This window comes from Benincasa hispida, chromosome 1 (genome assembly GCF_009727055.1).
Source record: "Benincasa hispida cultivar B227 chromosome 1, ASM972705v1, whole genome shotgun sequence".
Lineage (NCBI taxonomy): Eukaryota > Viridiplantae > Streptophyta > Magnoliopsida > Cucurbitales > Cucurbitaceae > Benincasa > Benincasa hispida.
Window position 1 is genome coordinate 74,315,774 of NC_052349.1, and position 15,300 is coordinate 74,331,073.

At 30.6% G+C, this 15,300-nt stretch overlaps 1 pseudogene; it reads right to left on the reverse strand.

Moving 5' to 3' along the window:
* Positions 1 to 15,300, reverse strand: part of LOC120079133 — a 48,793-nt pseudogene that overhangs the window by 17,743 nt on the left and 15,750 nt on the right.

Consider the following 15,300-nt stretch of genomic DNA (forward strand, 5'->3'; position numbering starts at 1 on the left):
AGCTGGGAACTCAGCTACAGAAGATGGAATTCACTTCTTCCTCGAAGCAAGGATAAGTAGATAGATTGCTCCCATAAGGGCTGATTCCGGGGCTTGAACGATATGGTGCCATACACCTTCTCATGGTCCGAGAGGTGTCCACTCATAGTAGGACTATGAGATATTGTTCATTAGAGGGATCAGTGGTACTTAAGGAGGTAGATGTAACTATAGGGGTAATGTGAAACCCGAATTTCTATTTTCCTTACTTAAGCAAGTGATAAAAAGAATTAACTAAGTAAAAGTTAAATCCTAAGTTAAGGGGGAAGGAAATTTCTAAGTGTTAAGTAGATTTTCCTTGAATAATTTAAGTTGAGCTTTAATTGGTAAAATTGTAATGAAATTTGTATAATAAATAGGTTGTAGAAAACAGTTAGTATGATTGGTGAAAGAAAGAATGGAGATTTGAAAGGAGAAAATAATATTAGAAAAGTTGGGGAAAAATATTAAGTGGGAATAAATATAGAAATTAAGTACGTGGAATTAATGTGGAATAATATAAAGATTGAGTTTGGAAAATTCGGGGAAGAATACGGCTAAGTATGAAAAATTAAGGAAAAATATAGAAAATATTATTTTGGAATTATCCTGGAAGATCCATGTAAAAATATCATTAAGTGGTGAGTAAACGGGTAAAATATATATATATACGGGGAATATTTGTCATAGTAGCTAAAGATGGAGAGAGCGAGATCATTGAGATCGAGACCAGCAAGATTGGAGAAGAAATAAGAGAGAGCGAGATTGGATAGAAGATGGGAGAAAGCGAGACCATCGAGAAAGCTGGAGAGAGCGAGAGTGAAAGAAGTTGGAGAGAAAGCTGGAGAGAGCGAGATTGGAAGCGAGATTGGAGAGAGCTGACCAACGAGATTGCGGAGAGAGCGAGACAAGTGAGAAAGTGAGTGAGAGCGACACTGCCGAGAGCGGAAAGAGCGAGAGTGCCTATGTGTTAGCCTTACTTTGTCTGATTCGAAGTCACGCCCACGCCTCGCCTATGCATTGAACGACCGAGCAACCATCGATGTATTTGGACGCGTTGGGGGATTATGCTGTAAAAACCCTAATTTGAATACAAACAAATTGAAGACGTAAGGCAAACGTCAATTAAAATCTAGGTGTCCAATTTCTTCTGGGATCTTTGAGAAAAACACATTGAACCAAGGTGAAGTCAGCTTACATTGATAAAGGGAGGATTAAACATTTGGCCATGTAGCAAAGTAGGTGCTGTCAATCCCACGAGCAATTTGAACGCCTATAATTAGGGAGTTGGGATTTCATTTTCAAATCACACAAAAATCATAAATTTCATAGAAAAAGTAGAGGGCAGTGAGGGTTCAGAGGAATGTGTCAATTTTGGATGAGGAGATCTTCCAATCTACTCATGCGTTTGGAATGATTCCAAAGCCATCTGAAAGCTCTGAAAGTCTAGTTTTTAGAGTAGGACTGCTGGAAGAAAAGGCTCAAAGAAACTGGGCTGAAGGTTGAGAAGAAGACAGAAGGGTCAGACTGTCATATCAGTCTGGGCCAGTCTTGAAGATTTTGAGATTCCGGCCAAACCACGAGGAATTCTGAGCTGAAAGTTTAGGGTAAGATTCCTAAGACATTTTAGAATAAGTTTGTATAATGAAGTATTTCCAAATAAGATTTGGAACTATAAGTAATCTAAGTTGCAATTTGAATATGGATTCTAGGGGTGAAAAAGGGACCCGAGGAGCTATTAGAGTGAAAAGTTCCTAAGAGTTCGAGGTGAGTGGCTAAAATGTTTTCGAACTAAAAAGTTGTTAAACTATTTGAATACAAACGTTTTACAGAAAGCATATTTGCGAAAATGATTCTCATGCCTACTAGTTTTATAAAGTGGTTTCCAAGCAAGATCTGAATTGTGTTGTGAACGCTTGCCTATTGTTGAAAAACTATTTACATATGTATATGTATTGATTTTATCTAGCATGCGTTACCATCTTTAAAGCCATGTTGTATATGTGTTATACTGTAAATACTTTAAAGAGAAAAGTTGTTTATAAATAGTTTTGGTAAAATGCGATGCCGAAGTACAAGGAGAAGGCATCCACCCAACTAGATACTGAAGTACAAGGAGAAGGTATCTATTGTACTGAAGTACGTTTGAGAAGGTACCAAGCCAACGGATACTGAAGTACGTTGGAGAAGGTATCTGAGTAGCTCGATACTGAAGTACAAGGAGAAGGTATCTGAGCAGTAGTAGTACCTAATGTGTGAAGGTACTTAGTGTGACCACAGGTGAATAAAGTCAGAGATTGAGCAAAAAGGTTCTCCCTGGACTAGTAGTTGGTGTTGGGATTATTTTACCAACTTTATAGTACTTTGATTTGAGAAATGATTTTACTGTTTTATGTTTAAAATAGCTTTAATAATTTACGCTTGGAAAATATTTATGCTGCAAAAGTTTATATTTCAGATAAAACTATTTTCTGAAATTATGCATGAGAATTTATTATGTTTTCTCGGTCACTCACTGGGCGTAAGCTCACCCCGTTTTCAATGTTTTTTTCCCCCCACAGGTAGCAGTCAAATCCTCTGAAGACAGCTCAGTATCTGCTCTGCCACTAAAGGACCAAAAGACTTGTAACCGTTTGTTAGGTGGTTACAGTTAATATTGTACACATGTTACTATTGTTCATATAAGGACTAGGGTTTGTGGGTTTTGGGACTTGTAAATCTAGTTGTGTAATGACTCTATTAAGTTTCTAAGTTTATAAATTGTGGGCCTACAAGCCGTTCCGTTGCATATAATTTGTATTTGGTATCAGAGTTATTCCGTAAGAGTTTTAGCAGTAAGTGTCAGCCTAAGGGTTGATAATTGCTGCAGTCACGCCATTTCTTAGGCTTAGAAGGTGGTCTGGGGCGGGATGTGACAGGTAAAACGGTAAATTAGCCTAGTTTACTACGAGCATCTGTGAAGGCTTATCGTACTATTGACTGGTTATATCCGATGGACACAGAAATATATCTGTGGTGAGAAGAGTGCAGCTACCGGTCTTTAGTGGAGTGTATGCCAGTTAACGAATGGTGGATCTCGTGGCTAAAGAGTTTAATCAGCTATTCACATACAGTTGAAGCTTCAAGCTATAGGTCTATAAGGTCCCCTTGGTAGCTCAATGAATTCAAGTTGAGAATCAATTTTTGGGTCAGTTTGAAGTGTTCAAATTGACAAAAGGGAGTTTGATTATATATGATATGATTAAATTGGTTCAGTTATATATGATAAAATTGACATGATGTATCAGATACATTAATTAGAGGAAATGGATATAAATATGATTTATATCAAGTAGAGGAGAAAAGAACTATGGTTTAAATGTTACATATGATGTGATATGAAAACTATAGATTATAAATATAATATGATAAGTTAGTTATTATATTTATTTATAATTAAATCAATTATGAGATAATTGTTGGTAGTTTTCTCCTTAACCGTACGTGAAAGTGGGAGGTTTCATTCAGTTTTTCATAACTAATGGATAAAATGACAATTGTTCTCATTTTGGAAATGAATCATTGTATCGCTTGATAATTGTATGCTGCCTATCCTTAACTCATGAGAGCCTACACGACAGCTCAAAGTATTTTCCTAAACGATCGTGAACACGCGCTGTTTCCTAAACGATCATGTGCCTAAGCAAGATTCACTAGATGATCGTCTAAACGATCAGACCCACATTACCTAAGCAATCGTGCAATTTTTCTAAACGATCAAGCATTAGTCTATACGATAGACTCTAAACTCTCCCACTTGCTTGGTCATTGAATACGATCATTCTTTCCTCCTTCCCTCTCCCAAATCCAACGGAGCCCACACCTCCTAGATTCTCACTCCAAGAATACCAAGGTCACTAAGTGGTGGTGTCCAAGTTACTGCTTGTTCGTTCGTGTAGAAGACTATTCATTTGCTGAGTGACAACGAGAGATTTAGGTAGACGATTGGCTTGGTGTTGTAGCGACAGCGAGAGGTGTTGATCCAAGCGAAAGCGAGAGATAAACAGAAGAAAAGTTCTTCAAAGGTGAGTCTGTTCCTTTGTATTTATTTGTTGAAAGCATGTCGTAATTTGTTCTGAAATGCAACTTGTATGTATATTTGTGAATGCTTGTTTTTCTGTCATAATGAATTTAGTATGATCTTGCTTCCGCTCATAGGTACTCTTTGATAAAAGTTCCCTCAGACCAAACGTTTAAAATAAGACCCTAGGTGTCCTAAACATACTAATCAAATTTCAGCACAATCCAATAGTTAGAACTCTGGTATCAACAAATTTGTAAAAGTTGTCCCTGAAAAATCGAACTGCATTGTATAGTTTCTTTCTGTTTTTTCTTGTTTCGCGTTTGTTTTCCCAGGTTCTTTTCACAACAACTTTTTCCACAAACCACACGGACTTACTCGATTTACAGTAAAAATGCCAAAAAAAAGGGCGCTTACATAACCAAATCAAGTAAAGCAAGTCTATGTGCCAAATACCGAAAACATCTATTAAGCCAAAAATACCCAAATGAAATTTACAGTACTCATCTCATGAAAACAGTACACAATAGCACCCATCATGTTCTCTATTTTTTTCTTTTGTTTACAAAAACCAAAAAACAAAATTTCAAGAATTGACTTTGGTACCAATTGAAGGGAATCGAATTCCCAAGGACGCGTGAAATCACCTTGTATTTTGTTTTTCAAGTTTTAAAGAAACAAAAACATCAAATAAAACAGAAATAATAATGGATAAACATTATAGGAAGCATGCTTTAAAAGAATAAATAAAGGGATTAAGCAACAAACCTTTGTCGAATTTTGAACTCTTCACGTTTTCCTCTCCGTCTTCTCACGAACTTTTCTTCAACGAACAAGGGACACCGTCGCAAGTACAACCTTGTTATTCTCTAGGATCCAAGGGTAAAAGAGTGGTCTCTATCACCCTGGAGGAAGAAGAATAATAGAGAATGGTCGAGAGGAAATCTAGATTGGAGACTAGGGTTTTTCACAATGAAATTTTATTCCCTAACTTGGCCATAAAGGGATATTTCTATGGAGAACAAGTCCTTATCAATTTACCCGTAAGCTCAATTAATTAAATAATATTTAATTAATTAATTAACAAATTGATTAAATAAGCATATATATTAAATCTAATTTAATATATATAGTTGATTGATTAATAAATAAACATCACATGTTTATTTGCCTTGACCTCTAAAAATTAATTAGTAATTATTCACGAATCTAATTCATAAGAATTTAATATTTGAATTGAAGGAAATCGGACATGAGGATTTCCATGAGCAGTGGAATGATCGTTCCAAATTTCATCCGTATATGAACAACAACAATTACAATCCTTTGAAGACTCATCCGTATAGAAACGGATACATACAAGTTACGCATAAAACAAAATTACAATATGCTTTTAATAAGATCAAGGGAAAAATTAACATACCTTTGAAGACTCATCTTCAAACACCCTCGATCATGAATGCTCGTTCAAACAGCAAGACAGCAATTACGAAAGCTCAAACACTTCGACCGCACCACAGCACTATCACAGCGTCCATGAACTCAGCGATCTCCAAGACCACTAACACAGCGAATAGCCTCCAAATACCTCGAACTATGTTGAGTTGAGTACGACACTACCACAATGGCTACCTTGTTATTCTCGGTGTGAGAATCCAAAAGTGTGGGCTCTATGTGGACTTGGTTTGAGGAAGAGACTGGAGGAACAATCGTGTAAATGATTGAGCAAGTGGGAGATGGAAAAGGTCTATCGTATAGATGATGCCCAATCGTTTAACAAATGCTCTACGATTTTTTAGCAAAAGCTCCACGATCGTTTAGCTAAAGGCCAGATGAGCGAAGTATCGTGTAGTGTCACTCTACAATCGTTTAGTCTCTCTTCAGCTGTCATTTAATAAATCTCATTCACTTGATAGCCAACCGTGAGTAATTTCTGAGAATGGAAAATCTCAATCATCAACTACTAAATTTAGGAAAATATTTTTTCTTTTATCTCACGGTTACCGTGAAACCACCAATAACCACTCACTCAATTGGTTATTAGAGAAAAAGATATAATTATCTAATAATTAATATTATTATAAATATATATGATAACCAACTTACTACATTATATTTATAACCTATAATTTTAATATTTCATCTCATGAAACATATAAACCATAGTTTTTTTTCTATTTCATGGTACTTAATATAAATCTCATTTACATTAATCCTCCACTTGATGTATCTCATACATCACACCAATCATATCATATATAATCGAATTACCTCTTGTCAGTTTGGACATTTCAAATCAACACCAAGAACTGATCCTCAACTTGAATCTATTGAGCTACCAAGGGGACCTTATGGACCTGTAGCTCGAAGCTCCAACGGTACGTGAATAACTGACTAAACTCTTTAGTCACAGGATCCACCATTTATTAATTGCCAGACACTCCACTAAAGACCATCAGTTGAACTCTTCTTACTACGGATATATTATGTGTCCATATCAACCAATCAACAGTGCGATAACCTTTCATAGAGCGCTCGTAAGTACGACTGGGTTAATAACCGTTATGCCCTCGTAGTTACATCTAACTCCTTAAGTACCACTAATCCCTCTAATGAATATAAGTCATAGTCCTACTATGACTGAGTCATCTCTTCCAAAGTGAAGCTGTGGCTACTATATTCAAGCCCCGGAATCAGACCTTAAAGGAGAAATCTATTTATTTATCCCTGCTTCAGGGAAGGAGTGAATTCTATCTTATGTAACTGAGTTCCTAACTCCTAAATCAGACAAATCCTAAAAAAAGTAAGCATGTTGAGTTGGCAATCTGGGCATTCTCACCCATACTAATCAAAGGACCGCCCTCAAAGGCAAGAGCTCCCAAAACACTCAGGATTGAGGTCATGTCACCTATGGTCGTTTAGGTGAGATAGTAAGTCTCCAATATCAACGACATTATATATAAAGACGAATCATCTCGTGGTTCGGTCTTATACAAAATCTTTGTATAGGACACCTCTACTCGCATGTCTCCACATGAATGGTCAGGATCTACCATCTGTAGTAGTTCACAACACTTGCGAACCTCTACAAAGCAGGTCATATTCGTAGTGTCACCAGGATCAGGTATCCCTCCTTAATCCTTATACTACAGACCTATTTAGGTTATCACTTAAGGCATGATTCACTTGTATATCTCATATATATGCTTAAGTTTACATACAATAACCATGGAACTTTGTTTATTGGATATGAGTAAATGCCAAATTAAATAACTCTTATTTTATTCATAACAATGTGTATAGATTACAAACTACGAGACTTCGGGAGAATTAGGACACCAATCCCAATATGAATTTTATTCAAATATTTCAATCTTAATTATAGATCACATCTATAATTAACTATATCATATTAATCTCATTAATATGTTATTCCATCAATTAAATTGAACAATTCAAATCATTCTTCTTATCTATCCTTTAGTGAGCTAGCAAGGGGACCTTATGGACTTATAAATTAGAAGCTCCACTGATATGAGATTAATTAATTTCCACTGATATGAAATTAATTAATTTTCACTTATATGAGATTAATTAATTAAACTTTTTAATTAAATTAATCAATCTTCATTAACTATCGGTCACTCCTCTAAAGACCGATAGTTGCACTCTTCACACTGTAGATATATTTTTGTGTCCATGGATATAACCAATCAATAGTGCATCGATCCTTTACAAATTGCTCATAACTACAACTGGATCAAATTACGTTTTACCCTTATAGTTACCTCTAACTTCTTAAGTACCACTGATTCCTCTAATGAACAAACAATTTATAGTCCAAATATAAATTAACACCTCTTGGGCTAGTGAGAGGTTGAGGCCTCAATGTTCAAGACCCAGAATCAGCTATTAAGGGAGCAACTTATCCACTTTTCTTAAGGACGGGAATGAGTGAATTCCATCTTATGTAGTTGTGTTCCCAGCTCCCTACTCGGACATGTCCCAAAATGGTAGGCTTGTTGAGTCGGCTAACAAAGCCACTCTCACCCATGCAAATCAATGGATTGCCCTCATAAACAGGAGTTCACAACTCACTAAGGATTAGGTCAAGTCACCTATGGTCATCCTAGTGAAATGAAAGTCTCTTCTAGTAAGGGTGTTATATAGAAAGATTATTCATTTCGTGGTTCGGTCTTATACAAACTTTTTCTATAGAATACTTCCGCTCTCATGTCTTCACATAAACGATCAGGATCTGATCATTTGTAGTACTTTACAATAATTGTAACATCTACAAAGTGGTTGTATTCGTAGTGCCACCAGGATAAGGTATCCAACCTTATCCATCTACTACAGATCATTTAGGTTATTACTTCTATCAACTTCGCTGCATTAATCTCATTGGCTACAAGACTAGCAACATTTATTAACAAACACATCTTAATGATTGCAACTGCTTCTTCATTCAGGTTCTCCCAATCTTCAGTGTTATGCAATTTCTTGTAAGTTAAGAAATCCTCAAAACAGCATCTTCCAATACCCAAATTTTTTTTCCAACAAATTTCACAATTCCCTCGAAACCTCTTGGCTTTGATAACCCCGTGACTCCTGACCAAAAGCTCTAATACCACTGCTTGGGAATCTATATTTAGATGTAAATAAAATGCAAAAAAACTAAATTATATCTAAATTTCACGCTTCCACAAGTTAGAACCAAAAAAGGTTAATGATCATAACATTGACAAATAATAAAGAGAATGGAAAAAAGAATGACACAAAAATATACTGATTCACCCCAGACTCAAAACTACATCCAGTCTTCTGCAACTATAAGTTTTACTATGATGAAGATTGCAGTGGCTCCAAAACTCATGCTACAAATCTCTATCCAAATAGTTAACCACGAATTATTTGATTCCCTATATTACAACTTGATATCTTGAAATTAACGATTAAGAGAAAACACCCAAAAATCAAGATAATACTTGCTCTCAAATACCCTCACTATCTCACATGGACTACATCAAAAACAAAGGAACATATAATTCTTGGAAAAACAAAGAATTGAACTTCTGCCGCAAGAAACCTTCAATTGCCGTCTAACTTGGACTTTTCTCTTTGATATTTTTTTGTAGCCAACTCTCATATTTTCATGTAAACATGTGTATATGTGTGTGTATATATATATATTTCATCATTGTGTGTTTCTCCATGGGTCCAACACATTAATGTCTCTATTTTTCCACTATCCAGTAATACCTCCCATACATAAATTTCCACGAGGAAAATATGATGCATGTGATTAGCTTTATAGACAAAAAATTATTATTATTATTATTATTATTATTATTATTATTATTATTATTATTATTATTATGTCGAAATGAAAATTTTAAAATTCACACCTGAATGACAGTGGGATGATGTTGATTAGTAAAGGATTTGGTCCATTGATTGAAAGTCATACGCTCTTCTTCTCCATTCAAGAATTCATCTCCAACCTTTTCTTTCTCCAAGATCTTTTCTACTTTCATTTTCATTTTCTTATACATTATCTCGATATCCAAAAACCACAATTTAAAAAACTTCAGGTTCACTCAATTATACTTTTATCAAAATAAAATACCTTCTTGTAGTTTCTATTTAGTCTATAGATTTAAAATGTTACATTTTTACTTCTAAATTTTGAATTACATTACTATTTAATCTCTATATTTTAAAATGTTATATTTTACCCATGAGTTTTGTTTCTAAATTGTTGTTAATGTTAATATTTATTAATTAATTAAAAAGAATTACAAGAAATATAATTAAATACAATTTCACTAATTTTCTAATTGATTCTTAATGTTAATGTTTACAAACTAGTTTCACTAAAAGTTAATGTCAAAAATCGAAATGAGCATTAAAAAAAATTTGGAGGTAAAGTTGTAAAATGTTGAAACTTACAAGTGAAATTTGAACTCAAAACTCAAAAGTAAAAATGCAAAAATTTGAAATCTAGAAACAGAATGAAAATTAAATTCAAATTTTATTAGTAAAATTATAACATTCAATAGCTTATAGACTAAAATAGAAATTAGACCCAAAACTTATGGATAAGAAACTTCTTTTCCTTTTTCTTTTTTTCAAATATCATTCAAATAGTTTAAGGATTAGTTTTTAAAAAATATTTGTTTAAATATTAGGCCACGTTTATTTTTGGAGAAACGTAATCCATCAATCATAATCTGGAAAGTGTGCCCCATTTAATTATGTCTGTTGTTGTTTACCTATAGTCCGTAATTGAAATGAAATGTGTGACCAATAGCCAAACCCGTAATCAACAAACACAATCTAATTGCAAGGTTGAAGGTGATCAATCTGTTTACGTTTGAAAATTATGTGGGATCTACTAGAAAATATCGTATCGTTACCATTATCGTTTCTGTTATTGTAATAGATACTGTTACTGTTACAATAGAAGAGTTATTAATCTATCACAATATAATTACTATTATCGTTATAATAACCGATGTGATTGATCATAAACGATAACGATAACGATAATGGTAATAAGATAAACTACGTTTACAAACATGTGTAAGTAAAAGAATTACTTTTAACTTAAAAGTATAATTTTTTAACTCAAAATATTTTCAAAATAGTTTTACTTCAACGTATAATTTTATATAAAAAAAAAAAAAGGAAAAGAAAAAGAAGGAAAAAATAATAATAATAAATGGATCGAAAATACAAACGTATTAAAAGTGGCTTCTCCAAAGAAGTGTGTCTTTGTTCACATTCAATTATTAGGGTGAATTATTATGGATTAAGAAAACATTTATGGCAAAATTTCGTCCTCACGTATAAACACGATGTTGTCAGCTGAAATGTCCACACCATGGTTCAATTTAAATCTCTTTCATGCCTTGTAGTTATAGCCTATAGGACATCCAATTTTACGTTTCCAAAATACTTTTATGTTTATTTTCTTTTGGTTTTTATACTCTTAATTCTTTTTTAATTATTGTTTTTATTAAATATTATGAAGTCGTTTAGTTGAAGATTTTTCTAGATGAAATTGATATAGACATTTAAAATCTATATTTGTTTCATGGTTTTCAAAATTTTGTCGAGGAATAAACTATTATTAGGCATCCTCTTTTTTACCTACAAGATTTTTTTTTTTTTTTTAATTTTCAAAACTGAGAGTTTTTTCTTTTTCCTTTTTGTTCTCTTTTTCATTTTATATATAATTTCATTTTAATGGTAGTTATTTATTTAATTAATATTAATTTAACAAAATTAATATAAATATTTATTTCAATAAATCAATAATATTCTATTAAAATCTTTACTTAGCTTATTTTTATAATAAAATTTTATTAAACAAATGCAATTATATATATATATATATAAATTATTAATTAATTAGCTAACAATATCTTAAATATATTGGTTTTGAAAATTAAGCCGGAAGACACTATTTTCATTTCTTTATTCATTATCTATTTTTTACATAAGGTTTAAAAAACCAAGCCAAATTTTGAAAACTAAAAAGAAAAGTAGCTTTTAATAATTTGTTTATCTTTTTAGAATCTGGCTAAAAATTTAACAATTGTTAAGTACGATGCAAGTTATGGTAAGAAACGAGGAGGAAATAGGCTTAATTTAAAAAAAAAAAAACGAAAAACGAAATGGTTACCAAACGATATCTTAGTTGTACAAAAATTTATTTTTCAATAAAATAAGGGAAATTGATTGTTTATTATTTTTATTGTAATCAAACAATTATTTATTAAGATTAATTTGAATTTGATCCTAGAACATACTATTGTTGTTGATTACAGTTAATTACTTATCATGATTAATTTTTATTACATCATTCATCATTAACGTATCATATTTATAAAACTCTTTTTAGTATTTCTTTTATTAACATATCATATTTTAATCTCATTTTTTCACTTTTTTATATAATTAGTGGGGAGACATATACTATGCACGTGGCTTGCATTTTTTTTCACATAAATGTTTTGAATAAATTTTAAATTTTAATTTAATGGTTTTTTTAAAATAAAATTTTGATCCAACATTCATTGAGTTTAATTCGTAAATATTTGACATGAAAAGAAGTAATTTAAAAATAGTATAAAAAATTATATATTTTTATTCTCAAGTTAATCGACAATGGATTTGAGATATTTTTAATGTTGTTGAAATTTTTTAGATAATTTTTAAAGGTAAATACATTTTTCGAATTAATATACTTATAATTCATTTTTCACTTTAAAATTTAAATAGTTGATATGAAATTTAAGACTATAAACAGAGAAAAACATATAAAAATATATGGAAGAATAAAATTAAAATATAATACAGATAAAGTTCTGAAATAAATTTATATAAAAGTGACGTAATAACCTATCTTAATTATTATTTCATGAAGAAATTCTTTTATAGTTGTTGGAAGATAGTGACTTTAGGAGAGAAATAAACAAATAAAAGAAGTTTTTATATAATTTTAAATGAAGCCCTTGTTTAAGTGGATTTTTTTTAGATCAAAAGGGGAAAAAACTCTATTGTTTATTTATTTATTTTTATAAAACCTCCAACTTCCATCAAAGTCTCTTTTTTTTCATTGTATTTTATTTAAATTGTCTACAATAATCATTTGATATACGTGCCCTAAATTTTGAATAATATAATACCTAATTGAATAAAATTATAAGGTCATTCTATTTCGTTAGTTTAAGAAAGTTTAAAAATATTTTAACGTATTTGTAAATTTATGTCGTGGAAAACAAATATAAGAAAATTTACATTATTGAATGAAAAATAGAAGAATGAAAACTATCATTAAAACAAAATAGAAATTTGAAAAGGGAAAATGGAATATAAAAAGTTAAGCAAAAGTGTCTAAATATTCAGAATTGAAATAATAACATTACTGATATATGGAGAAAAATAAATTAATGAATTTAGTTGCAGGTTGACTTTTCATAATCAAATAAATCTTCATCTAATTAAAATCCAATAAAAATAAATTCTAATGGTTAGAAGTCTAAAAAAAACAATTGATACAAATGAAAGATTTAATATATATATATATATATATTAGAGTTGAAACAATAACATTAAATAAATTAATGATTCTCTAGGCTGACTATTGAAAAGAAAAAAAAAAACCTTAACTTCCATGGCTAAAAATCTAAAAAAAAAGTAACAAAATTTAACAAAAAAAAAAAAAAAGATCGAAGGGTTGAAATAATAATATTAAATAAATTAATGGATTCTCAAGCCTGTCGGTTGAATTTTTATAATAAAATAATCTTCATCTAAAATCTTTAAAAAAAAAAACCTTTAATTTCAATGGCTTGATTCTAAAAAGGATTAATTAAGACAATTGATATAAATTAATATTTTATTTTGAATAATAATATTAATAAGTTGAAACTTGTTCATGACCGGATAATAATAATAAATAAATATGATTTACTACACAATATACCAATAGATTATTATAAAATTTATAGATATGTTAAATTATTATGATGGATTTTTTTCATGACTAAATAGTAATATTTAATTTTGTTAACAAATACCCTAAAATTATGAGATTATAGAGACGGAAAATCAATGGATGATTTTACTTTTAATAATAAAATTATATGAATTTTTACATTCTCTATTTTTCCAAATACCGTTACTTTCTCTTTATTTTTTTCTCCATCATCTCAACCAACTTTCTTTTTTCTCTTTACAATATGAATATCAATTGAAAATATCTCAAATTACAAATGAAAAAACAATAAAACATATCAATAACTATAAAGCCTCAGCTTAACAATATACCAAAAACTACAAATGAAGATGAACAAACATATGTATAAAGCTCACAACCTGAATTAAAAAATTCACAAAATTGTATATCAAAATATCATAATACCCTTTAAATTGCCCTTTAAATCCAAAATTTAAGGACATAATAATTTACATATATTTTATGTGTATAAATGAATAAAAAAAAAAATTATACCTTTTTAAGCATTTGAGCGAGAACTTCGGGGATTGCATAAATATCAACAAGGAGTAATATATCTTTGCAAAAGATATAAATTAGAAATCTGCAAATGCGACAGATTTTCTAACATGACAACTTATAAATATATCAAAGATTTAAACAAAATATAAAAGTTTAATCTAAAAAACAATCTTATTAAAAGTCTATATTTCAATAAATAAAAACCAGTCAAATCAAGCCTCAACATAATCTTCATAACATGATCACAAATTACAAATAATTTATTCATAGTGTACTTTTGCCAAAGAAAAAAGGATCAAATCCACGAAAATCCTCATTTTACACAAATTTTAAGATCCGTGGAAATTTTTAGCATAATGATAGAGTAAGAAAATTTGAAGAAATCATGTAATAGATGAATGGTATGTGAATCCAATGGTCATTCATCCCTGCCCATGATCGAAATTTTCAAAATTATGAAACTAAGTGAAACGACCACTAACCTTTTTAGAAATCTTGAACATCATTTTTGGGATTCAACAACTTTTAACGAAGAAATCACCATGCAACAAATTAATTTTATGAAAGTTCTTATTCATAAAAGGTTTCCATCGTGTTATATAAAGAACTAGTTATACTTGAAAGGTTTTAAAATGAAGGAGTTGAGAGGTTTTATAATGAAAGAGTATTTGAAGAGCAAAAAGTGAGGGTTTACAAAAATTTAGGTGAAGAGCAATAAGGGAAATTAAGGGAGAAAGGGCAAAAGTGGAATTTTGAGAAGAAGTAAAGGCAAAATGGAGAATCAAAGATTCTCCGCAAAATGGGGAGTCAAGATTCTCCCTATTTTGCCCCTTTTAATATAGTACAAGAAAGAAATTACGTGCTATGCACATGTTTATGAATTTTGTAATGAAGATTGAAATTTTATTTTATGCCAATTATAAATTTCACTAAAAAAACCCTATTTTTGTAATTATTTAGTTTGAAATATTAATTATGTTAAAATTATTTAAGTTTGTATTATTTGTTACTATTTATGAAAGCCTAATTTTCAAATATTTCATCGGTTGTTCATGAATAAAAAGAATGTAATTTTTAATTTTTTAAAAATAATAAATGGTGTAAATTATTCTAACATATTCGGATATATTTATTCATTGTATAATAATGATGATTGAGCGTAAAAAAATATAGTTCTTAGGCTGATTATTAC